This window comes from Manacus candei, unplaced genomic scaffold, assembly GCF_025592945.1.
Source record: "Manacus candei isolate 608988 ecotype Guabito, Panama unplaced genomic scaffold, ASM2559294v1 h1tg000075l, whole genome shotgun sequence".
Lineage (NCBI taxonomy): Eukaryota > Metazoa > Chordata > Aves > Passeriformes > Pipridae > Manacus > Manacus candei.
The window spans coordinates 1,685,838-1,711,308 of NW_026138123.1; positions in this window are offsets into that span (position 1 = coordinate 1,685,838).

Below are 25,471 nucleotides of genomic sequence, written 5' to 3' on the forward strand. Positions count from 1 at the left end.
TTTGTTGAGCCACTTCCCAACCACTTCCAGGTCATCTTTTATACCTCTGTTCAGCATGATTTTACAGACTAAAATCCTATTGTGAAGGTAGACATTTGCAAACTTGCTTGAGAAATTGGATGTGTAATGAGTACCCTTTAAAAGGAAAGATTTAATGCTGATCAAAGTAGTTATAGATGAAGTGCGAAGCCCTCCCCTGGGTCTGTGGATTTAAACCACATTTCCTAAGAATCCTTAACTGTACAGACATGCTCACTCTTTTGCGGTCCTTCTCAGCAGATCCATGAATCCTGAGTGTGTTCTAGCACAGTGGTTCAGAGGAATGTCTGTGGCTGGAATAACCTATAACCTAGTAGCTTGGGCAAATAGAGGTATGGAACATTTTCATTGCAAAACCTAGTGAGATATCTGCACTGCAGGCTATTACAGAATGGGTGCTCTCACAGAAGTCACGCTGTGGCAGTTTGCCTTTGTCTTTTATGAGAAGCGGGGTCATATCTGCTTCAAAAGCACATACAGGTTGTTCAAAGTGAAATCCTATGACTGAAATACTAAATCAATAACTGAAAGAAGACTTTTCTGTATTACTGTTCACTGATGGGACATTTTACAACTTTTGGTATTCTTAAGACTATGGAACATACCAGCAATTAACACAAAAGTGGTCAGTGGAATTAAATTGAGAGTAAGACAAAAGCTTTGTTTTCTCATGATTGTAATGTTTTCATTTTTAGGTATCAGTGCAGAACACTTTAGTTGTGTTAAATGTTTTGCAGTACAGAGGAGGTTAGAGCAATTCACCTCATGGACCCTCTGACCTTGGGATCTGTAGCACTTTAATGTTTAAATGATATTAAAACTCACACTAAATGAGAACTCTGATATGAACAATGGAAAATGGTATGTTTGTACCATCAGCCAACTGTCTGCTTGTTATTCTAATCATTACAAAACGAAATATTTTATTTCCCAAGAGGAAATATTGAAGCTTGTTATATCATGTGCTTTATTTTTTTTTAGGAGTGTGTTAACTTGTCTTATGAAAGCAAAACAGTATATTGTACTTCAAGTTGAAAAAACAGAATGCTTGTGTAATGGTTGTCTTGGAAAGAAATCCCTCAGTCCCCAGATGAATAGTGAAATGCTGGAAAAAGACTACTGGTTAGTCATAAATATCTGATTTATATATATTATTCAAAATTTGCATGTTATCAGTAGCAAAAAATAGCTTAAATGTAGCATACAACAAATTGAAGAACATATTTTTGTCTTTCTCTTTAAAAATTGGTTTGGCTAACAGATCTAATGTTGTCTATGGGAAAAATATGGATATTACTATATGTATAGTTTTATTACTAGACTCAGTCAGAAAAATCCTTTCCCCATCTTATACAGAGAATTCTTCTTTATAATAGTCAAACTATATATATTAATGTAGTTTTATATTATTTATTAAATATATATAGCTCTGAAGCCTACTGGGACTACATGTTTGTCTAAAGCAATTCACAAACATGCTAAAAAAGAAGAAACAAAAGTTAAAGCTATACAAAACCCTTGGCACCATATCCTGAATTCAGTGTTGTATTATATTTTTTCTTAAGTAAACATCACAGCTAAAAGGTCAAGTGTCTATTTTAACAAGCAGGTCCTAATATTTGTTTATTTGTGTAGAAGACACATTAAATTACTATTTCTTTCTAGTGTGAAAACTTTTATTGCTACTTTCTTCATAATGTACTAGAAGATTCAAAAGATTAATACAAGATTGATGAAGTTAACTCATACATTTAATTATCACTTTAAGTAAAAAATCTACACCTTGTTGAGGTTTCTGAGAATGAGAAGAAAAGTGTTTTTTTTTTTTTTTTTTTCTGAAAGTTAGCATCAGGTCAGGTCAGTAACTCAAGATGTTTAGTCATCAACTAGTTTGACCTGACTGGCAAGAATTTTCTTTACTGTGGGAAAGCCTAATCAAAAATCCAGATGTATGCAACCAGTTATAGCACAAAGCTCAGTTATAGTGTAGTGGGAAGTAGGAAATTCACTTGTATTCGGGTAAGACAATTAGAGCTGGTTGCCAGGGTTTGGGGCTAGGAAGAGAAGTATGGAGATTAAAGGATCTTGAGAAATAAAAGTGTAAAGCTTCTGAGGAAAAAGTCTTCCATTACTGTGGGAACTGGAGGTTAATTCAGAACTGGATGAGCCTCTCAAAGGCTGCAAAAATTGACAAGTGTTTGGATAAGGAACTTAGCAATATATCCCAAGGCAAGCAAAGAGAAAAAGTCACACCTATTTGCGGGTGTAAAGTGGGGAATACCACGGTCATGCTTTCACATTCAAAGAAAGGTGAGATCTTCAAAAGGACCAATGCTACACACAGAGCCCCTCAAATTGCACTAACATGTTTTAGGTTCCATTCCAATGTATTTGAAGCTTCTTAATGCAGCAGGATGATATAATTTGGATTGTTGTTGACAATATTTGAAAGATGTTTTCTTAACTGCAACATATTTAGTTTAGTTAACTGCAATACAAGACATAGCAAAAGTAGTGTTGAAGAAATAAAGGACTTGTCTTCCAAAAGGAAGGACTTGGGGAGAATATACATGCTTTAAACTGAAACGGTGATACAAAAAACTAATAAATGAGCTACTGTCAAGTAGTGCACCCGTCTGAATGTTAAGTCCCCTTTACAGTTCCTTGAAAGTTTCCCATTGTTTAGGAATACTAGTCCCTGTTTTATAGACTTCTTGGTTTCTTTTTGGGTTTGTTTGTTTGTTTGTTTGTTTGGTGGTTTTTGTGGTTACTATCATTATTATCATAATATTTATTTATTTATTTATTTTAGTGCTGGTTAATAGAAAATATCTTGGCTGGTCTAGGACTCTAACCAAGAGATCTTTGGTCATCTTTGCTCCCTTATAGCTGTGAGGAAGCAAACCTCCTAACAATCTGCTGACCTCCAGACACATGTTCTTTTGGTAAGCCCATAAATTTTGCTCACTTTGGTTTCAGAAAGAAGAAAAAGGAAATTAATATTCTGTTGGGGAATATAACCTGGAAGTTAGAGAGAGAGAGATATCCTTGAGTTTGAAACTCTGAAATGGTGAAGGGGAGTGAACAAAGTTCTTTCTTTTTCTGAAAGTCTGTTATAGACAGTAAATAATTATATTAGTAATAATAAAAAAACAGCTCTGAAACCTGTCAGTTCCAGTCCATGCACTCATCAACTCCAGGTAGTGATTTGGAGGGTAATGTTTCTGTAAGCATTAATCCTATTTTAATTTGAACTGTGTCAAAACTTAGGTTTCTATCTAAATATCCCTGAAATACATGTATTCATGTCCTGTTCTTCTGTGTGCCTATATGAAAGATACATTTCAGAATGAGATTATTTTGCTTCTTTATAATATGAATGGTTTTCTAGAAATCATGTCCCTGCCATTCAAGTCACCAAAATGCAATTGACATGGTCCTTGGGAACAGGAGAACAGAGTGTAGAGAAATCCAGATTCAGTATAGCAGAGCTCCTTATTAAGGCTGGTTAGCTGTGTGTTCGTCAAACCAAAGTGAATTCGGTACTATAACACCATGAATTCAGTGTGTTCTAGTAAGGTCCTGCTCATGCAAGCCTTCACTGTGAGACTGCCTATTTATCCTGGGTTGTTGCCTTTTAAGCCCTTTAATTTTGCAGAGTGCCTGATGAACTCAGGGAAACAGGTGTTAATGAAATCTTGACTTACAGGTCTCAGTTTTGCAAAAAGATGTATTATCACAAAGAACACTAGTACCTAAATTTAGGGTGTCAAAATACCCATCTGTGTCTGTTAGGCACTCAGGTGGAATTCAGAGCAAAGCATGCTTGATGCCAACGCCTCTAACATCCATAAGGGCGTCTTAGCAGTCTTGGTGAAGCTATGTGCAGTTTGAACCACAACTGAAGTTAGTGTAGGGCAAATATGTCTGAAGCTTATGCCCTACTATCCTTCCCTCCATGTTACACAACTCCATTTATGCTTTTCAAGGAATAATTGGAGCTCTCCTATTAATGAATGTTTGATGGTAGTGCTGCCACCAGCTGTATATTTGAGCCAGTGCAGGGGTGACTACGCTTTGCAAGCTGCCCAAGAGCAGTACCATGATAAACCTGGGTACATCTCCAGCTACTGACCATGGCTACAAGAGGTAATGGGGCAAACACAACACGACTTTTATGAGAGCTTAAAGACAATCCAACCCCACTCGGAGAGCACAAGAATGAGCAGTCTGTTGTCTTCGACCCATGAATTAGTTTGTGGGAGAACTCTGTTGTTGCTTTTGCCTACGTTGTATCATACTACTGAAAAGACCAAACAAATCATCCAACTGACATTATATTCTGCATCTGATGCTGACCAAAAGTTAACTTAGGGGAAAGCACAAGAATCAATCAAACAGTGATATTTTCAGTCTATTCGGTACAAACATCCAAATATTTCTGGCTCAGAGATTTACTGATCCAGAGGTAATTTTTAAACATTCAGTAACTTTCAGTGACTTGTAACCCAGAGCTTCAAGGAGATCCACTTAATCTTCACAGAATCAAGGAGTGTGATTGTTATGTTATGTGATGTGGTCATCCAGAAATCTGTACCTGTCCTCCCAACCCTAGCTGAGTGCCCTCATCACCAGTGTAGGTTAAAATACCTGGACAGCCATCAAGAAGGACACACTATCAAAATTTCATGTTGAATGTGTGCTGTTTAAGTGAAAGAAGAACAAGAAAAATATCAGTCTGCTGCACAACAGACTCTGATGACTGCACTGTAAATTGTTTCCCTCTTTCATCCAAAGGCCGTTTGATGTAAAATGAAAATATGATAGAGAGGGTACTAAATATTAGATTTTCTTAGTAGGGTTTCTAAGTATAAGGTAAGAGGCTTCTCAGGTCTTGCTTCATAAGTAAATTAGCCTCAGAAATTGGATTCATTTTGCAAAGTTAGTTCCTATATATTTGTGTTGGATTTAGTCTGGGAATTTCTCATTTAGGCTGACAGTTTACAGGAAATTTAGGGAGAGGAATACCAACTATCTTCATCTTGATCAACTTGTGACAGGAGCTTCAGGCCGACTCAAAAGGGTAGAAATAGGGCTGGAGAGAACTGTGAAACTCTAAAATCAAACAGTGCAGTGCTTTGTAGCATATATCTTGAGACAACTCACAAGATGTAGTGCAGAAAGGAATGATAGTGGGAAACTAATAGCAGTTTGTCAGTGTCCTGTCTTAGGTAACTGAGTCCATTTGTTTTGATAAATATTGAGACATTTGATCCAAATCTCAGGGCAAGACACAGAATAAGGTGTGTCAAAGATAATGGCACATAAACTGATAAAAGATTCCAAAATTTTAGATATCATCAAATTAGTGTCATTAGATTCGAATTTTAGCTAATTAGAGAGATATATTTCCTCTTTTTTTGTGGTTGCATTCAGCCCCCTTAACTAATTTTTCTTTGAACTTTAGTTAAACCTCGATTGAGGTTTAAAAAAAGAACAGGTTCTGGATCACAATGTGAGCTCTGGATCTCTGAATATGCCTGCAGTATTCCTGGTGCTTTTATCAGGGTCTTGATTTCTGCCTTTGGTACAAGCATGTTTGCATTTGGCTACTTGTGCTCTTATTTAGTATGGGCTTATTTATTTTCATTTCCATCCCAACATATGCTGAGTAGCTTTTTGTCTTTCTGTTCAAATGCCAATTTTAGTTAGATATTCATGTGGGGAAAAAAAATCATTGACATGTGGAGAATATTTGGTATATTGGCACGATTATTTGTCCTCAAAAGATTTGGTAAACCCTTGACTGTGTTTCAGATATCACACTCTTTAGGAAAAGCCATCTGAGGTTCACAGGCAGAATACTTTCAGACTGGAAACACTATATATTTTAAGTGAAATATGTTTCTCTCTTTTATTCTCCTAATAAATCCTCCATTTTCAAAAGGGTTTTTTTAAAAAGGATTCTTTGTGTTCAAATCTGACTTTCTCTACATGTCAAATAAATTGGACATTTTTTTCTGAAATGCCTGGATTGTGTGCCCTTACATGCATATAGACTAAATGCAGGAACAGCAGAGCCTCATTGCAGAAATAATTATTTCATGCACAATGTCCACAACTTATTTCCACTGTTTAAACTCAGACACATTGTTCTTGTTTCCACTTCTCACAAGACATTTGTTCTTTTCACTGTTCCATACTTTGAGTAGATGAGGTTCATCTGGTTTGTTGATGTTATAAAATATGGAATTCTTGTATTAATGGTTATAAAATCATATGGGAATACTTTACACCATGTTTTTGTCATGATGCAGTATTAACTGGTATCATATAGAAGGAGTTAACATGATATTAAATTACTCCTTTTTATGTCATTCACATTTTTTTCTCTAAAGTCTTTTTGTATTATGTTATATTTATGAAGTGAGCAAATGTGATACTAAAAAACTCCCTTAAAGCAGTTTTGACCCTAATTTAGCAATATTTAAATCAACATATTAAGTCTGAGACTCCTAAAAAACTACTCCAATATAACTGATATTTTAAAATACTGTAATATTTCGATGGCACAAGTGTCCAACCACAATACCACCACTAAATCAGTTCATATTGTTAATGCTTGTTTTGTAGTTGTGAAGGAATGCAAGATGGAGGTAGTCATATTTTCTTTTATGGCAGAAAAGATGGGGAAAGTTTGACATGGTTCTCCACCCCAGGTCAGAATAGCACTTCAGTTGAAGTTGAATCCGTATCTTAGGAGGTCTTAAAAGCCTGACTAAATGAGAAAAGGCAAACTTTCTTTCTTTCTTTCTTTCTTTCTTTTTTTTTTTTTTTTTTTATTTTCTGATCTGTAGCAACTGCCAAGGAGATATCAAACACCAGACCAGTAGGACAAAAATTACATGCTTTGTGTGTTATTCCAATAAGTCAAGAATTATTATCAGAGAATTATGGAAAGGTCTGAGTGGGAAGGGACCTTAAAATCATTTTGTTCCAATCCCTCTGCCATGGGTAGATATGTTACCTGCTAGATCAGGTTGCCCAGGGCCCTATCCAACCTGGCCTTCTATACACTGTAGTGATTGTGTATTAAAAGCAGCAGATTAAAAGCAGCAATACAGCTTAGCATTGGAGATAGGACTTCGGCAGAATATAAGACCATTTCAAAATTCTATTCTTGACAATGTGTTTTAACTTAAGAGGTATGAAATATGCAAACAGTCACAAGGGAAAGCCCCGGAAGTCCAGATCTTTCCTCCTAGGTAGTGCCCTGATGTGCCATAAAATTTGGTTCATTTTCATTACACACTCCATCTGTATTTTAGACCTAATAATAGTTAAAAATGCAGCTTGTAGTCACTCTGGAGGAATTTGGGGTGAGTTAGATTTTTTTGCTAGCCACTCTGTAATTGATATAACTGAACATATTATGTAATGGCCATGAGTAAGTACTAGTGCTACCAATGTGTAGGAAACCTCACACTGTGGGCTGGTGTCACATAAACTTCTTGTTTTATTACATTTTATTAGTCTGCTGAACTCTTCTTTCAAAATCTCAAGATGACTGTCTATGAAAGAAGAGGGTTTTGGTGTTATAATAGGTATAAAATACATAGCAGGAGACAATGAAAAAAAAAAAGGCACTCCTAACTGGCCACATAGTTTATTCGGCATATGCTCAGGGCCTTGTGTCACACTTAGAGACATTGTTTCAACAGGTTGTGTGTGCTGTGCACTTTGGAGCTGCCAGTATCACTGATAATGATCAATTTGTCACACATTGACTGGCCACAACCATCATGTAGAATTGTATCCAAGGTATGTGGTCTCACCAAATCTCCATCCGCCAAGATCACTTTCACCTTCCAACAGTGCTAATCCTCCACCTGCCTAAATTATTGCTGCCAGCCCTGCCACTATTGTCATTAGCACTGCCATGGATTGTGACCATGATCTTTCTTTTTTTAAAAAGAAAAGATATTTTGAAACAATTCCAGTTTTCCTAGAACTCATCTTTTGTTACTGATCCTTCTCTGATGTCAATAAATATGACATCAGAAAATCTGAAGTATCATGTGTGGGTATTTCAGTTTTGCATAGTGGCTCAAGAACAGTCCTGGCCAAGATATTCTACCAGAACATCAAGAAAGTAGGGAGAGGAGGAGGAAGACCTTTGTGGATTCATGCCTCAAGCTTGAGAGGTTCTTTGGAGAATTTAGAGACCTTTGTATTTCTGTAGTGTAAAAAGTGTAATTGCAAGGGAAATGGGAAAAAAATGGGGCACGATCTAATTCTGCCCTGAATTTGATTTAAATTTTATGCATTTCTGGTTGCTGTTATAACGCTATGGCTGAACTACATCTCACGTCTACTATTATATGCTTATCATGTCCTATCATGATTTGTATAGCTGATTCTGGCTTTCCTAGAAATCCTCTCTGAGGAGAGAGGATTCCCTCTCTGCAGTGAAAGTTGTATTATTTCTGACAGAGGAGGATAAAGCCTAAAGGCTTGCTTCTCTGTCACTAATGAGTTTGTCTCATCTTCCTTGTTTGGAGCATTCATGTAAAATATTTGTTATCCACCCAGTTCCTTGCATGAAAGTAACTTTACAAATGAAAGCAAGAAGTATCTGAAAAGAGTTAAAAAAATTCCTTTTTTTTTATTGAACGGGAACTCCTTTCCTTACAAGAGGACAATATTGCTATGATGTTGCAAGGCAAATTCTGAGGTCTTTAGTCAGTGGTTACAGAGAGGAAACTCTCTCCAGTTCTCATGGAATTTGTAATTAAAATACAACCAAGGGACCCAGGAAGTGATCAAAATAATAAAAAATGACCATATAGATCTTTTTACTAGAAAGCTGGAGGAATATAACTTTTACACATTAGCATTTCTCAGCATACACTTGATGTGCTGAGGGAAGACTTGATGCACAGCTTTGCCTCCTTGTTGCAGTCATATCTATTTCTAACACACTAAACATTCTGCTTTTCTAAAAGTTTCTTTTTGCTTTACTCCTGCTGTTTCTTTTTTAAAAATATCCTACTTCTCCCTGCCAGTTCCCGTATATCTTTCTCACTGTGAGCTGTTCCCATTACCAATCTCTCTTCCCCAAGGCTATGGAATATGATGCCAATTTATATGTTAGCAGCCCAGATACCCAGCTGACTATGGAAAGCAAAGACCAACAGGTCAACCCACAGATCAATGAAATCTTCTAACTTCAGGCATCTGAAATGTTTATGTGTCAAATCTGAGCTAACTGAAGAGGTACCTCATACAGTAAATGGGAAGATATAGATCTTTTCAGAGGTTGATTTGTCTTCTTCCATTGAGGAAGCTGGAAGAGCTGTCTCAGATTAGATATAAGATAAACAAGAAAAGTAATACCAATCTGTGTCCAATGGTTCTTTCCATCTGTGCAAGAAATTGTTGTCTGCTTTCTCCTTCCCTTGCAGAGAACTAGGCATTTTAATAATCACAGTAGTAAAGAGTAACTGCTCTGGGGCTACTTGTTTTTTATAGAACTAGTCTAAAGTCAGGGCATTTTGAATATTTGCTTTTATTCGACCAAAAAGTAATGTTTGTTTCTTCTGCTTTTTTTTTTAATTTCTACTTTTTTTTTCTTAAACAAAGGCTGAAATTTACTGTGTACTTTCGTTAAATAGAGTTATTGCATATTGTTCCTAACAAACTCCTTCCGCCCCTTCAGTTCCATTAGGCTGACTACTGGACTTCACACAGCTAATGTTTTCAGATGAAATTTTTTCCCTTCTGTGGCTCTAGCAGATATGGCAGGATCATCTGGATGTACAGGGTGAGATTCTAACCTGCGGAGGTTCATTCAAGGTTCATTTGACCTAACAGAAATCAACTTTATTCAGTTTGTAATAAAACTTGAAACAATTAGGCAGTCCAAAAATAGACAAGATTAGATGATTACTATTAGATAACATTATGTTGTCGTTTGTGGCAGTCAAAGTTCAATTTAACTTTATTCATCTTACTCCTCACTTCTACAATTGAGACACAGCATGGTAAGTCTATTCAGCTGCTATTTTTTCTTATTATTTTTAATGAAAAATTGTAGTATAGTCCTTCCAAGTGAGAATATTAACTGCTACTGACTGGCAGTGTCCTTGCCATCTTACAAAGTCACGAGTATGTAGTGACTTAGTGTTACTCCAGGTATATAAGAGAACAGTCTCTAGTGTCCAAAGCAAACCACTTTTATAAAACAACCATTCCCCCTGGCCCCCAAGTATTCTCCTTACTTAACCTACACACCAAGTTCTCAAAAGGGATGAATGTGTATTGATGTATGGCATTACGAGCTCATTATTCTAAGCAGATTTTGTGATTTGTGGCTGGATGTCCACCCAACAATGAGAATTCTTATTGGGTCTGCCTTGGAAGTGCAGTAAAAGTAGAAAAATTTAGATTATTATTATACGTCTCAAAGTCAGTGCTTGCAAATTTGGCATAGACAAGTTTTAAAGACACGTATGTAGTTACATATGCTTTAACATATGTCTATTACACAGGATCAAGTAAAAAAGATACTTAAAATCAGAACTATGCTTCTAGGGTTGCTTGATTTAATAAAAAATAGGCATCATAAACGAATTGCATTACTTAAATGTATATTTAAAAGTATATATTCCTCCTTTTTCTTGAAAAATGGTTCCACTAGATATGTGTAATAGATACTCCATTCTGGATTCCTGCTGCCCATATTTTCCTCTATGGTCTGATGATGCAGACAAAGCTTATGATAGGTACGGGTAGATTACATTTACAGTTATTTGTTTAGGAAAATTACTAAGGGTAGGAAGAAACTTTGATGTACCTTGCAAAGGCTTCATCTAAATAGAAAGCTTCTTGAATCTATCCAGCATTAAATGGTTCAGATGCTCCTAACAGAATGGAAGCTATTCTTAATCCATGTTCAGTCTAACGGTAGCTATTTTAGCAATTTATTGCTGGTATGTGCACATCCCTGAAGTCTTATCTTTCAACCTCTTTTGTCTTAGAAATGTTTCATAGCTATGCACTGTTGCAAATTGTTTGCTTTGGTTATTTTTTGTATGTGTGTAAAACTGGTGTATTAGAGCATTACAAGACCTCAGACCCTGTTCCCACAGTTCAGCCTATGTGGGTCCTTAGGGCCATGAATGCATAGCCAATTGTGGTATTTGATCCTAAAAGCTTTTTTCTGTCTGATTTCATGACAGTGACCATTTAAAATAAAAGTATTTTACATGCCTCCCTATTCTGCAACTTCACCTGCCATTTTGGATAAGTAATTTCCACCCCATGGTTTCTGTTCCCATATGGTATTGTAAAACAATTGGAAGAAAACAGATGTTTGAGATTTCAAACAGCAATTAACTGCCATACTTTACTGACATATATTTCCTATTGTGATGGTGAGAGTTTATTCTTATTGTTGCCAGCCTCAGAACATTGGTATAATGAGAGCAGTGAAACATCAATCAATGAAAGGCATAAATGTGTGAGAAAAAAAGGGAATTAAACGAAAATCTGTAAAGAGTGAATTTAAGAGAAATACATTAACTGACTTAAATAGAAAGAGGTTTCATCAATTTTAAGTTTACATGCCATCCAAAGAGTTTGGGTTGGACTGATGGTTAAGATAGTTTCTAGATGTCTGTGGGCAAGTGGATCTCCTGTGTGTGACTTACTCTCCAGCTACAGCACGTGATTATGCAGACCTTATTATCTGTGGCCAGGAGGAGCGGCACTGCCTTCAAAGCAGTCCCAACAAAAGGGATATTCCTGGCTGTCCCCTAATGCTGTTGCCTGTTCTCTGTCACATGAGGCTGTAGCATATTTGTATTCTTCTTGTATGGTAAAGCATAAGATGTAGGTTTATACTACCTAATTTTTGATTTCTGTAGATGTCTACATGCGAGGCTAATCAGCTGTGTTTCCTTTAATTAAATGCAGTGTAATAATCTCACCTTTGTATACAATTCTAAAAAGGTCTAGTGGTCAGTACATTAGAGATTTCTGTTTCTCTCCACTGACTATGAAAGGTACTAAGACAATTTGCTTAAGTGCGTGAATATTCACTGTGAATCTGCAGTTTGAAAACTAAAAGCCTTTAAGACTTTTGCATTATAGACATTGTATTCTTGATAGGTTTAGGGTAACACATTTGGAAACAACGTTGAGATAGCCAAAACACTTTAGGTGATATAGATTTTTAAAAATCCAGTTCCAGGATGAGGAGCATAAAATTCACATAGTACAACAGAAAAAATACAAGAAGAAAGAAGTATGGAGATAAATATATAAGTTACAGTAGTAATGAGGTGTGATAAACTTGGATTTATGCATTCATTTCAATTGGTTGTGGGTTGAATTTTTTGTTATCTGACTTAGCTTCAATTTAAGTATCCTGTGGTAGTCTTCTGGACAGAGAAGATAGGTCAGAGAAAATAAGTTACTTAGCCTTTCAGAAATAGTTTTTGTTAGGTGAGAAAGTAGTTATAGCTTTGTGACTTTCTGAAATGTAGTTCCACTGAACAATGCAGGGTGTATGCTTTTCTGTTCCTTTTTTTCCACAGTCTGCCTCCATTTGTTTGTCATAGCATGCTTCTCAGCAGGGCTTTTCCACCTTATCTCTTCACTGACATTTCTGTTTTCTTTCTCTCCACCTTCATTCCCACACAGAGTAGTACCTCAGTTGTATCTTGATGTGGGCACAGGACACAGTTTTCCTTCCAGCATCTCAGCAGAGCTGTCAGTGATTACTGAGAAGAAGAAATTCATAGCTGTGGAGTTTTCCACAAGGTAGACGCTGGTTTTTAAAGTTGGCTTGTTTTGGTTTTTTCGGTTTGGTTTTTTTTTGTTTGTTTTGGTTTGGTTTTTTGTTGGTTTTTTTTTGTTTTTTTGGTTTTTTGTTTGGTTTTGGTTTTGGTTTTTTTGTTTTGTTTTGGGTTTTTTTTGTTGTTTTTTTTTTTGTTTGGTTTTTTGTTTGTTTGGTTTGGTTTTGGGTTTTTTTTGTTTGTTGTTGTTGGTGGTGGTGGTGGTTTTTTTTGAGAGGCAGAAAATGTTTGATATGACAGCTATCATGACCGTCTTTTAGTTCCAGGAAAGGACTACTGCAAAATTCTAAACATCTATAAGTGGAGGGAAATATTCTAATTTTATATTTCAGCAATATACTCTTCTCTCAGGTGGATCATGTACCTCCTTGGTATTATGTTACTGTGAATTTAGACAGCATAAGCTAAAATCTCTTTTTGAAGTTCAGCATATTAGGGACAGTCATAAGGAGAAGGTCTTATGGGAAAGAGAATATTTTTTAATAGATCAACTGATAATGCTAGAAAACATAAAAAATCTTAGGGCATGCAAAGCCCTTCATCAGTTAAGATTCCCATAGCTATCTTAACACCATTACCACATAGTCACATTCCTAAAAAATATGAATTTAAATTCCTAAAATTAATGTCTGTTGAATTATTTGTAACAGCGTACATAATATTAGCTAGATATTCAGTAATAATCGTATAACTGGACAGATTGCATGTTCCAGTTAATTGCAGCTGTTTTTGAGCATGCATATTTCAAAAGCATCATTATTTGTACACTTCAAGGTTTTTCTGCTAATGAAACAATAACATTTTAACAAGAATGGATAATGAATTTTTACTACAGAAATACACAGCAACATCCTTTGAACTGCGGAATTGCTTTCTCTGTTCTACTTGAACCATTGCTTCATTTGCTTCAGTAGAAAGAAATATCACAATTACCCACTAATTATGTTAATGTTATAGGAGATAAAGTGTCATTTCAGCCCACTTAGAGAATTACCTGTCTTATTCTACCTACTTCTACTACTTACTTAAAGGATTCCGAACTCTCAAAGCACAAAGCCACTCTTCTAATAATATAATAAAAAACAAAACCAAAACCAAAAATCAAACAAATGATAAAAGAGTAAAACATAATTTCAGTATAATTCTTTAGAAACTCCTTAATATTTTCTTATGTGTCATCTGGGAAATAAATAACTGAAAATTTCAAGGGTGATGAATTAGTGATGAGAGATCATGGAAGCAAAGAGAAAAGTTGTCACTGGATAACAAAGCAAATTTTATTCTCGTGATAAATAATTGTGATAATCTCTGTGCAAGTTCCGTACTTCCTCAACTGGAAAAACTCATGGCTTTTTTTTTTTTATTGCTCCTGCTGTTTCTAATAACAGAAACTAATAACTACCAAGGCAAGTATGCAAGAAGATGGAAATTGCTTGTCATAGACTATGTACATAGACTGTACATAGCACGTGTACAGTCAGGGCTGACAAGCAAGGAAACCCAGACACTGAAACACAAGCTATTTCTTATGTGCAGAAACCTACCAGAGCAAGGTAAGAAAAAGTTTTAATTTTGTCTGTTGTAGCACCTTTAAATTTTTCTGATGTGATAGAGAAACTGGAGGCAATTAGGATCTCTTTCCTTTAGTGTGCTGTGGGATGTATCTTACAGAAAACTGTCTACAAGAGAGATGTTTATGTAGACTACCTATATTTTCCCCGCAGTGGTTATAAAAATCCAGTCCAGATAACTACTTCTGTGTAGTAGATGTCTGCATGGAAGGCCAGATTCTGATGAAATTAATCCTACCATTTATGTTTTTATCCTAGCTGCATTTTTTTCAAATTTATGGCAGGAAGAAGTATCAGCAGATGCAGCTCCTACAGCTCCAGTCGAGAAGTTTCTGAGTTTCACAGAGCTTTCCATTCCCTATCCCTCCTTCCCTGGACGGTGGAGAAATGTTAGAAGCAGCAGGTAGGAAGAAATGCACTGGCAGCTTGTGGGAGTGCAGGATGAATATCTGATGAAGGGGTGTGGCAGCAGTGTAATGGCAGAAAATCTGAAAAGTGGGAGTCCTTGTGAAAAGAAAGAGGTGAACAAAAACTACAGCAGGGAAATGTATGTTTTATTTAGAATGGTAGCTGAAAAGATATGGAGTGAAAGTGTAATATGAGGTTTATGGAAACATGAGTCATTGTAGGAAGAGAGGAATTGAACAGGAAGACTTACAGAAAAGAGTTGGAGGGAAATTTAAAAAAAAGGAGGAAAAGTTATCTTACATATAGACTTGTATTCATACGAGAAATGAATAAAAAAACTAGTGGTAATCAAGCCCAGAAAAGAAATGACTTAGGGGAAATACAAAAGAAGTTACAAGATCATGAACATTAAGGAGAAGGTAGGTTATTTCTTTCACTCTTTCAAAAAAAAAAAAAAAGGAAGAATTAACTTTTGATGAAGTTAGCAGTCCCTGGACTCAAAAAGAAGAAAAAACTGGAGACTTGTGAAATGTGTTGTCAGATGATGTCCTTGAAAGTAAAAGCTTATATAGACTTGAGATGAAAAAAGTTTGAGGAAGAGAAAGTCATTTAAAGTTACTAATTATATAGAAACCAGAGGCAGTTCAGCAAATTCATTGAACTGAAAATGTTTGGAGGCTGAGAGAATTCTGGAAGTATCATATATGCCTGTTTCATTCATATTTCACCTTAGGTATTTGCTCATAGCCATTGTTAGAGAAAACATTGAGTTAGATGATCCTTGGCCTGACACAGCATGGTTGCATTTATTTACTGAGTAAGGGAGAGAAGGAGAAAAAAGCAGTATGCTATTACAATTCAGGAAGTATTATGGAGGCAGTATTTAGGAAATATCTTTTTTTCAGAATATGCATTTAAGAAATATATGCTTAGGAATTATTATTTTTAAAGCAAGTCTCGCTAAGTGCATCTATCTATAGAAAGAACTTCCAAATCTATTTCTAGTTGGTAACTTATGATATAATGTGAATCTGTTTGAGATGCCTTGTTTTGATATGTATATCTATACATAGATAAACAAACAAAAAAGCACCCAAATCCCAAACCCTCTTCTTAATAATATTCTATTTCATTTATCCTAACTGGAAGAGATTTATTTGAAGTCTGTACTGATGTCAGGGAAATTAGACTTATGCCAGTTAACTCAAGAGACTGTTGTACAATGGCTTATGTCAGACAAAGCCTTCCAAAAGCACCATGTCAGGAAAAGGCCAAAGGCCATGCCAGTCTTTTGTATGGTCTTCCATCAAACCATGTTTATTGACACCCAAAAGCTGGGCTCCTAGAGAAAGCAGTAGGGGTCTGAGCACTGTGTTGCGCTTGTCAGTGCAATGAGAGACATGTCAAACATCTGCTTCCTTTCATTTATTGATATTGATAGGTGCATTTTAAATGAATTTGTACTTAGGAAAAGTAATGAATAGCTTAAGAAGTGTAATATGCACACAATAGAAGTACCGTGCTCAGGTAGCCATGCAAATAGTTGTACAGGAAGCAGCTTAATCTTCCTTACTAATGCCTGAAAGGATGGGGACATCCATCAAATAAGGTATAATTGTCTTTCTCTAATATAAGTGACTATTACAATTATCTTAATATAATGGACTCAGAAATATCTTAAATCTGCCAGATTAATAAACAAACAAGCTCAGCATAGTGGCCAGCCAAAAGGTCAGATGAGGTTGCCCTGAGGTTAATTGAAGTTTTTCTACTGAATTAAATTAGGTGAGTGTTCAGCAGAAAATGCTCGAACTTCCCTGAATGGCTTCTTTTCAGTGAAGGGTAGGCGAACATAAGCAAGCTTTGGTTACATATTATGTCCAAGGCACAATTTTTTCTTGTAACTTTAATCTGTAAACTAAACCTCACTCTTTTGCTTTTCTTATCTTTACAACCATTCTTATCTACTATCTATCAGTAATGTACTTTAAACAGCCGGTACTGAAAAGAAACTGGATTTTCACACTAGTTTTTATTCTGTGGTGTTGCTAATTGTTGTGCAGACAGCAGGCATAAAATGGCAGCCTACAGGCTCTGTCTTGCAAACTGTAGTACAAGGACTGCACTATTTTTATTAAGGAATTCTCTCTTGCTGATTAAGCTGTGACTTCCTCTGCATCATTCAGAGAGTGAGCAGACAGACATTGTTAAAAACTGTATCATTCATTTAGTAGAATAGATAGATAGGAAAGAAACAGTGTTAGGAATTAATATCAATGATAATTAAGCTTTATTCAATTGTCCATCTAGCATAATATTTATTCTATCTTTTGTTAATTTGAACGTCATTCTAATGATAGCTAGGTCTACCTATCCTACATGAAATTCACAGTGTTGGACAAAGTGCTGGATCGTACTGGAACTGTTACTTAGTTTTAAACCTTGTATGTAAATATTATTGCATATTTGTGTGTGTGTGTGTGTGTGTGTGTGTTCGGGAAAAGAACAGAGTCACAAAGAGAGAAAAAGAGGAAATTAAGAACCCAGAAAAGAGCAAAACAGTAGTGCTTTCTTTAAAACCTTGCTCCTAAACCCTCATTTAACTATGTCGATAAAAGTGATTCAAATTCTAAAAATGAAGCCAGTGGGGGATTGCAAGTGCTTAACACTTCAAGCAATTGATCTTGATTTTAGAAACCTAACTTCTAACAATCAAATTTGAAAGTTTTTGTAAGCTCTGCTCATATTAATAGGGGCTGTTTTTTTCCTCGTATTATCCTTCATTCCATTCATATATTTTTATCTATAACAAAGAAAGGGAGCTCAAAAGCTTAGGCAGAAAAAGGCAGTGTGGTTAGAAATTGAAACATAAAATGTCAGAGTTAGCTGGATTTTAATTTTTGGTATTGATTATATCAAACTGTGCCTTAAATGTAATTCTTTAGGGGATTTTTTGCAACGTTGCTGTGTTTAATTTACATTTTTTGGAAAGTGTTCTCATTTGCTATCAAAATTATTGCAAGTCACAAATAAAAGAACTTTTAGTTTAGGGGAAAAGTACCCTATAAGAATCCAGTTGTGTTTTTCTTAATAACTTTTTGTTTGCTTTTTCTTTTAACTAATGACAGCCTTTTGCTTACTAAGAAGTATGTCTCAAAAGGCTAAGAGATTCATTTAAACACCAAAACAGTGAGATGCTCTTTCAAATTATATTTTATTTACTTTCTCATAGGCCCATGCTGATTGGAAGTTTCCTTTTTTTTTTTCACTTTCCTTTCAGAACTGATAATTTAGTAGAAACAAATTTACATGGAAACGTATGAGCTTTGATAAAACCGAACAAACAATCAAACGAAAACTGTTGTTAAGAAATCTTTTGACAAGTTGGTAGCACTTTCTGTCAAGTTACATCTTGGAAGGGGCACCATTTTCCGCTTTTAAGTAGAGTAGAATTTAAGACTTTTTATTTTTTCCTCCGTCTTGAAATAAATGGTCCATGTCCATTCTGTTTTCTAATTTACAGAGTTAAGATTTGACTCTAAGTAACAAAAACATCAGGGTCTTTGGGGATTAGAATGTTTTCTTTTAATTATTTTCATATGTGATAAATAAGCTAAAAAAAATAATTCAAATTGATAGGTCTTGAGTTCATCAAAACATTGAAGAGAAAACAAACAAACACCCTTCCATCCCTGCCAAGTTTTGAATTTTCCTGGGAAAGGAAATCCATTTTCTTATCAGCCCAAATCTAGCCTTTTCTGCTCCAAGCTGGATAAAAATGTGTACCAGCTACTGTTCATATGTTTTCAGTAACTTATAAACTTCTAGAAGATTTAGATTAACTTATTTTATCAGACATAAGAAAGCACTTTACTAGTTCATTTATTTTAAATAATTGTCTTCTCTGGATCTTCTGCCTACATCTCAAACGAGGAAAAAACTAAAGCAGAAAAAAGGAAACTGGTAAGAATAATTCAAGAGAACATGTAGCTATACATATTCATAGCTATATAACTGCATGTATATATATATATATTTCATATGTATATATTTAAATATTTAATAATATTGTGTATACATTTCAAATGTGTATACACTTCACTCATTTAAGGCCTGTGAAACAGCAGTTAGAAAAAAAATGGAAAGCTTGTATCCATACCAAGAACTTTAGTGAGCAATTTTGGGCACTTTGATTCCTGGCTTGCTGTCTTTTCCCCTTCTCTTCCATCAATCTGTCTCCCTCCCTCCCCTCATATTCACCGGTAACTTACACTTACGGCTGAAACAACCTGCAGCCTCTTGAGCCAGAGGGCTCCAGTACTTGTACAGTTATTTGTCAGTGTTTTACCTCACCCTTACCATGGCACTGTGTGGTACTCTTCCACTGAAGAATTCATGGAGGATTGATGGAGCCCTTGGTTGGGAGGAATTCTAGGTAGAAAGGGAGAAAGAAGAAAACGACAAGTGGTTATTAAGTCCCTGGGACTTCAAAGAAAGAAAATCCAATGTTTTTCATACTGTGAGCAGTTCTCTGTATTTTTCAGTCAGAAATTGTGCCACTAGCAAAATAATTAAAGGGAGGAGCTCCATCACAATCATGTTTTTCACTCCTTATCTAAACAGCACCAAGAATAACATAGATCTAATATAAGATGTGACTCAGAAAGTAAAAAGAAAGGAAGGAAAGTTTCCCTAGTTACAAATATACTTAGAGTCCTCTATTCACAGCATGAAAAAGAGGGCTAAGAAGATAACAAAGTATGTGATGAAGTGCAGCAAGCTTGCACTGCTGCATACAATGTGTGAGTGGAGACAGCCATTCACACTCTTAAGAACTGCAACACAAACACTGTTAATACACTTCTCCTAAGAGCCACTAAGGGAGGTGACACAACATCTTCATAGGAGGCTAGCTTCACTCTGCGATCCTGAACAGCCTGATGCTCGGGAGGAGGTATTTAGACATGAGGGGACCAAGGTGTCTTATGATCCAGATGGAAGTAGAGAAGTCCAACACATAATTTTTTGCTGTACTGTCCAAGGAGATACTTTATTTCAAGTTGTACAATGAACTGCATGAGATCCATGTTGTTAGGCCTAGCTATATTCACTAGATGGCCATTAGATTGCACAGCTGTTTGGAGTGTTGAAATTAGAAGAAAATCTACTTCCTGGTCTCTATCCCCCTGATACAGCATAAATAGCTATTTCTTCACACTCCGGTGCTTCTCAAACTCTTTTAGTTGTTCTATACACGTCAGTGTTTCACTGAGTTCCCTGTTTACCTGGCTGCTATGTGTCTGCTTGCCTCACTCACCTCTCACACAGCTGTCACTGTCCTCAGACCACCCAAGCTGCTCCACAGCTGACACACTTGCATCCTTCACATAAAAGAGCAGGGATTCATTGCTTAATTGGTTGATTAGCTGATAGACAGATCAACTTAGCAAATAATTTTCAAGTATTTATCTAATACAAAGGGGCAGCTCAACTTTCTGCTCCAAAGATATCAGGCATCAGCCACTTCATGGGCTGACTGACAGGTTTTAATCTAAGTCTTCTGTCTAATGAAAATTTTCTATATTTAAAGGAAGGATGAGAGAGCCTTCTATTGTGTGGAGACTCCACTCCTCTGCTTAGTGTTATGCCCAACTTCAGTGTGGAAATCAGGAGCTTAGTAATTTTCCATAAAAAACTCCATGACTCTTTGATTTTTACAAATATATACAGTTTGATTTTTACAAATATATGGCAAAGAGTGATGTTCCTGCCCTATTTCAATAAATATCCGGAAAAAAAAGAGAATAAAATTGTTATTACTAACAGTGTAACTATTCTGTGTCTAACACTGAATGTACTCCCTTTAGATCTCATCTGACAGTGAGAAGCACAAGCCACCCTTGCCGGAAAAGACAGGATGCTGAGGAGATCTGCACTGCTTCAGATCACTCCTCCCAGCTACAAAAATACATGAGCAGTAGCTATTCACTTCAAAGAAGCATTATGGAGACAAGGGCTTCCTTTCCTTTCATTCTGCTCTGCAAAGGTCTTTAGCAGCTTATAGGAGATGAGAGATAGTGGTGACATGCTGCAGCTCTGTATGACTCACCACTAACACCTTGGGAAAACATTTTGAAAACAACATTGAATTTTCTGTCAATCATAATCCACACAGACCATGTACACTAACTAGGAAAGTGAAAATTGTAAGATTGGTCATTTGGTCTCCATCTATTCTAAGTGTTACTACGGCAAAATAGTCTGAATTTAAGTATTGTTTCACTAGCTTAAAATACCTTAAGTAAAGATAAGATGAAAATTTGCCTCTCTATACTGGATTATCTCTTTCCTGTGATATATTATTGATATACTGTATGTATACTTAATTGTCTAAGAGTAAACCAAATGGTTTAGCACTTAAACCACTGAAAAATAAAGAGAGCAAAAGACAATCTGTATAACTTCGGATATAATATTTCTTGAATTCTACATGTACACTTCACTGTTCTAAACATTAATTGAAAATATAATTTTATATTTATATTTAAAATTTGAAGGTAATTCACAACGCAAGGAAAGCTTATAAGCAAAGTGTTGGAGTGTAATTTGAATCTTTATAATAATATAACATTTTTGTGTTTTATTATACTTCTGTGCTAATATTTATAATCCAAAGTGTATAAAATATTTATGTGCTTGTGAGATAAGCAGTATAATTGCAAATAATTTTCAAAGTCCAATATAAATTTACATTTAACTTATTAAACTGTTATTTGGATTTCAGTAACATTCTTACAATAAGAAAATATTGGACTGAATGGTTGTCTGCACAGTGGGTAGTGTGATTTTTGAGGGTTATATATAATACCCCAAAGTTAGGGTCTTTTTCAGTTTTGAAAACCAACCCCTACTCCATTCTGTCAGTGGCATACATATTTACACAGAGTTGGAAAAACATGGGAATACTTCATCCTTTTTTTCTTCCATCTTTTTTTCTTTTTAATACTAAAGTATTAAAATGCATATAAAAATCAAATGTTACATTTTTTAAAATGAATATGAATATATTCTTATAATTTTACTTTAGACAATCCATCACAATTATAAATATCAGTTTCCAATTTGCTTTCCAGACTATGTCAGGACATCTGAAAATATAAAATGGAGTCAAATTCATGTCCTTATAACTGAAGAAGACAAACACCTAAATTTGAGTTAATCATATAGTGTTTATATCATCAGAGAAAAATATATACCTAACGAAGGGGGTTCAGATGATCTGCATTAAAGGACCATCTCAAGATAAATCCTTGCTTGAAGCTGTGCATCTCCAGCTATTGGTCGTAGTGAGAAAAAGAATGCTTAGAGGTTCACAACCTCAAGTTTGTACATTTGATCACAACTCCTGCAGCATTTATATCTTTTCCAGAGAAAGTGGGTAGCTTGCTATATACTGTCAAGTAAGGAAACTTGGCTAGTTAAGTAGGTATGATGCTGACAACTATTTTTTTTTTTAAATGAACTTTTTATGCACTAGGGTCCCTCACAGAATTTTCACAACAACTTATTTTGAAGTTCAAGATGCTCTCTCTTTTCAGAAATAGGCCATTAGGGAACTGCCAGTGTGGTTGCAGCCTTGTTGTAAAATGGCTTCCTCTGCCCCGCCTTTGGAAGCATTGAATGGGTTTCTGGCATTAGCTGTTCTTTACCTGTTCATTTATAATTTACAGAAGGTGACTGACAGATATCAGGAACAATGCCAGAAAAAGGTTTATGTGGACTTCAACATTTTTCTGTGAAACTTGTTCTTATGTTGATATCTGCTTAGCTGCTTAGTTGGTACTATATAGAGTGTCTGCTGATTTTCATATATGTTCAATATTGAGAGAAAAGCACATCAGACAACATGGGGGGGAAGATATGAAATAATCGAAAACTGTAGCCACAAGTAAGCAGTCACCAAGTGTCTCTGAACCAAATAAATGCTGCAGTGAACTTATGGTACATTTCTGTTTTCAAAATACAAGCTGAAGAAATGCATGCTGAGGTATTGGCAGACCTGAGGCATTTTTATGGCTGCCCTTCTCAGGGGAGTTTAACACAGATCAGTTTCTGTAAGACTTCTGGAAGGAAAGCAAGAGGTTTCTGAGGGAGATTGCAAAAGATGCATCTTTTACTACTGTTATGGAATGATATGGTGCATGAAAAACTGGGGGTATTTTTTTCAGTTTTTTCAACGGTTTTTTTTGTTTGTTTTGTTTTGGTGGTTTTTTTTTGTTTTTTTTTTTTTTTTTTTTTTTTTTTTTTGTTTTTTTGTTTAGTGGGTTTTTCTTTATTTAATGGCAATAATTTAATAACACTTAACCATTGAGAGCGTCTTTTCTGATTTTAGTTCGGAGGACTTTAAGAACAGTTTCCAATTTGGTTTGTCTTATCTAAGAAATTGTCAAGAAGCTGAGGAATAGGAGGAGTTAGGTAGAATAATAACACTTTCAGTTTTTCTAACAGAATGTTCCTATCAAATTATCTAATTTAAAAATTTTGTTCCTTGTTCAGAGTAGAGGTGTCTATTGAAGGCAGACTAAAGAGATGTGCACTTTGGTTAAGACAAAAAAGCTAATATGATGATTATATATGACCAGCTGTGGGAAATGTCTTTCTTTGCATATAATTTGTTCAATTGTGCAATGTACTCCCCTGACAGTTTCTTTAGTCTGTGAATTTGTAGAGCCTTCTCTGAAGACTGCTTTTTGTCAGTCATTCTCTAATAAAGGTCTGTCTTATATTGCCGAATAACAGTTTTAGGCTCTTTATCTTACATAATAATAATGATATATATAATTTGATGAGGCATATTCTCTTCTTTGTTTAATTCCCCAGGGAGCTGACCACAGAAACCTTCTATATGAGCCCAACGTGTAATTAGATTCAGTCTTAACAGACAGACATCTCCAAATTCTCTGGACAGGAGTAGCATCCACACTGCTATTGAAATTAAAATCCAGATGATTTAGATTTTATATATGTGTGTTGTTAAGTTTGCCGGTCAAGCAAGAATACAGTTCCAGTAGTGACACTTACAGTTACTAGGTATCCTCTATATTCTTTCAAAGATTTCCTGTTCTTTCTTTGTTCATCGGACATGTTGAACCTCATATTTTGCCATATTTTTAAAATTTCCATTATTCCTCCTTAGTTTTTTCAGTTTCTAAATATCACTCTTCATAAATTTTGATTCGGGTGCTTTTCCCACAGTTATGTTCCTGTTTTCTGATGAAATTTATTTACTGCTTGTATTTATATCATTAACAATTTCTCTAAAAATTATTAAGCATTTTCTAGTATGATATTTGGTGTTTTAGTGTAAAAATGGGGTTAAACTGATGATGCTTTTGTTACTTTTCCTTATTTTAGCATCATACAATTACTGTTCTCATCAATAGTAGCAGTAACGGTTCCTTGTTCCTGGCATCATCTGTCCTATTACATTCATACATAATGTTTTGTTCAAGAAATATCAAGATTTTTTTTCACTACATTGCTGTCCCCTCCATCTAAGAAGGCTGAGAGCATAATGCATATTATGAATGGCAAATATAGACATCTGTAGCTGCTGCTGGTGGGATTTCCTAAAAAGAAATCATTGTGGGTTTCTTGACATGTACAGGTGGGATAAAATTCAAGAACAACTTCTTCAGTTGCTGAAAGTGTTTCTCTGAGACAAATGCTCATTTTCTTTCAAAAGTTCCGTTAGAGCACAAATTTGGAAACAATTTTTATGTTTGGGTGGGGGTTTTCTGTTTCTATTTTTTTGTTTTTGTTTTTTTGTTTTGTTTGTTTGTTTTTTACCTTGGCTAGCTTTCTTAATGGCTTGCTCCCTTATATTAAAGGAAATTCATTAAATTGTGATACTTGAACAAAAAGACATGATATGTTTTAGCCACTGAAACAGGCCTGGTCTGTTTGGTCACTTATGAGCAGCTCAGACTTTGTAATGTAAAGTGTCATTATTAGGGAAGGAGGTTATGAAAAGTCATTTAAAAAGTTGATGTGCACCTTTTACTGCAGTGATTTTTTCCTCCAGTTTCTCTTTTTACAATAGCTTACAATGCAGCTTACGATAGTTTTGCAGAGAGATACCAACCACAATTTAGTGCTTAAGGAGGCACAAACTCCCATATATACATCATAGTGTCTTACAGCTTGTTCACTTACAAGCATTACAGAATATAAGCAGAAAATGTAATTTTTTTCTCATCATCCTAAGCTGCTCACTACTTCACATACAGTAGCATAAAAATTGGTTATCATTAATTTTTAAAAGTAAGTTTTAAGAGAAGAGTAAAATGATTTTTGAGATGAGACTCAGGGATAGCTCACCAAGGCTGACTACTATGCTTTCTTAAGACTTTCAACAGATGGTTCAAATCCTCCATGCTAGGTTGTAACTCTGATATAACCATCAACATCTGAGACACCTTTTTGCTACTATTTATTGTCTTCTCTACACTAAAGATAGCATTTGAGAATTATTTTTCATGCAATAATCTATATACTTATTATGGGCTATATTGAAGTGTTCCACAGGCAGGT